Genomic DNA, 2571 nt, shown 5'->3' with positions numbered 1-2571 from the left:
TCCTCTGACTTCTGAACAGTTAGAGGGAAGACTGCTGCACCTCCACTTTGGCCACGGGGCTTCCTCTCTGCAGGACACATTTAAGTCCTACTCTTTGGAATGTGTGCATCAAGAGAACCTAATCTGTAAGGGCTGCACTTCTCCCCAGTTAATCTGCAGTTTCCTTACCTTTTCATATGCATTTAATTGGCTGCTGAGAGAAGGGAGGCTTTATTCTAGTTAATTCCAGAAACTGAGGTGTCTATTGCCCGTCACTGGGGTGCTGTCTCTTCCACTCGAGATGAATTGCCCTGAGGCAAGGGGCACAGTCCTCTGCTTAGGGGAGTCAGGGAGGGCTGTACGAGCCAAGTTCTGAAACTCAAAGCACTGATTTTGTCGTTATTTACAGGATTGGCCGATGCGTGGAAGCTGTGTCAATGCCGTGAGTTAGGAACTAAACTTCAGGGAGAAGGGACTTGGTTGGACAGGTAGGGTTTTGATGTAGGGAGGGCCTTCCTGGATGGTGGATGACCTGAGGTACAGGGGGCTCCAAGAGAGCATGTTAGACGGAGGAATGTCAAAACAGTTGGATTTTCTAGATGAATGAAGAGGCTGCCCCAGGGCAGTGGACATGGGAAGAGGTGCTGTCTCTGATCACTTGGTGAGGTGCAGGAAGTCATGGAGGTTTCTGGTCTGACCACACAGAAATCCGGGGCATTGACACAGCTTCCACGCAACGGCCAATCCTGTAAAGAATACTTTAAGACATTTCTGGGTGTCCTTCTCCAGAGTACCGCTTGTCTCCAGATCAAGTTAAAAGATCCTTGGGACACACACACTGTAGCTTAAAACAGTTCCTTGTCCTTTCCTAGCTCATAGTGTGTGGCCTCTGCCCCATAGCTGTCCCTGGGTTTTCCCTGACTACAAAATCAGAGCTTTGGGTGATGCCTGAGGTGGGCAGGCCCAACTGTGAAGGTTTCTCAGAATATTCCTGTGGATGCTAAATTGGACCACAGGAGCTTTATCTCCCCAAGATTTTAAGTTCTCTGAGGACCAGGACTGTGTCACAGACCTTTCCCACTCCACAGCAACACAGCCAGGGTGATGCTCAAGAAATACCTGGGTTTTCCGGAGGAGATACTTCTGTTCAATGGGAAAGGCTCACAACATGTAAACAAATTTCTTATTGTTAGAGAGGCCAACTTTCTACCCTTGGACACTGGGATGTGACCATGAAGGGGACTGGACTTGTGATCATGGCCTCGGGTTGGACATCAGAAGGGGAGAGAGTAAGAGGTTTTTAGGGGAAAGTTGTGCCAATCTCTAGTTTGATCCTAGTTGGGGTTTTATTTGTTGTTGGGTTGGTTTTAATTTTTTTTGTTTTTTTGGCCATGCCATGCAGCACGTGGGATCTTAGTTCCCTGACCAGGGCTTGAACTCCTGCCCCTGAATTGGCACTGCAGTCTTAACCACTGGACCATGAGGGAAGTCCCCTAGCTGGCGCTTTAGTTGTTGTCTTTGCTCTGGTGGTGGCCCCTCCAGTCTCACTTCCTATCCATAGGAAAAGTACATGCTGCATGCCTGAGTCAACCTGCCCCGGATCCTCCCACACTCTGTCACCAGGCACAAGGCTTCCAGCTGCCGTTGCAATCCAGGGAGAGGAGGAGACTCCAACTCAACTATAGGGAAAAAGAAAAAAGGAAAAAGCAGGCAAGGGACTCAGCCACTAAGGCCTTCTGCTCCCCAAACAGCAGGCTGATGAGTGCGCTGAGTCCAGAACTGGTGAGCTCTGGGTTGGCCATGGCCTCTTGGTCAAGGGCCATCCGCCCTTCAGCACACCCTGTATATGAGATGAGAAACACCTGCTGCTTCTCAGTGGGCCCCTCCGCCTGGCATCTGAGGCCCTTAGAAATCTGAACCCCTTTGTTATTTACGAAAGGCACCCCCACCCTCACAAACTGCCTGCTCTGGCCAAAGCAGGCAACTTGATGCCCTGTCCTGGTACAGCCTGTTTCTCCAGGACCACCTGCCCTTGGCCACCCGGGCCCCGGCCTCCTCCCAGCCAGGTATTCTCAGGACCCAGCTGTAGCATCAGCTCCATGAAGCCTCCCCTATGTGGACCACTCGCTGGAAACCAATTCCTATGCAGTCTCTTTCATGCTACCTTTTCTATGGGCAAATCTTACATTTCAATGACATACCCAAGGCAGGGAGCTTCTTCAGGGGTCTGTGGCCTGCTAGCAGTCACACAGGGACACTTGACGAACACCGGGGGTCAGGCCTTTGATGCTTGCAGTGTGGGGGCTGCAGAGCAAAGGGGACTGCGCCACTGGACACGTTTGGGGGGGGACCCAGCCCAGAAAAGAGGCAGCCTCCAGCACCAAAAAACAGGAGACGAGAGTAGCATAGTTCAACCCTTGCCGGGACGACACCTGTGATGGAGTGTGTGGGGTTCACTTCCTGGGCCGGACCGCGAGGGTAACCCGTGTTCTACTCACCCGCCCCTCAACAAGGGTCCCTCGACCATCAACTTGAGAGGCCAACAGGAAGTGCTTGAGAAGCATTAGCCATCCATACAGAGTTGAAAAGAGC

This window comes from Budorcas taxicolor, chromosome 24, assembly GCF_023091745.1.
Source record: "Budorcas taxicolor isolate Tak-1 chromosome 24, Takin1.1, whole genome shotgun sequence".
NCBI classification, from domain to species: Eukaryota; Metazoa; Chordata; class Mammalia; order Artiodactyla; family Bovidae; genus Budorcas; species Budorcas taxicolor.
This window is presented reverse-complemented; position numbering follows the sequence as displayed.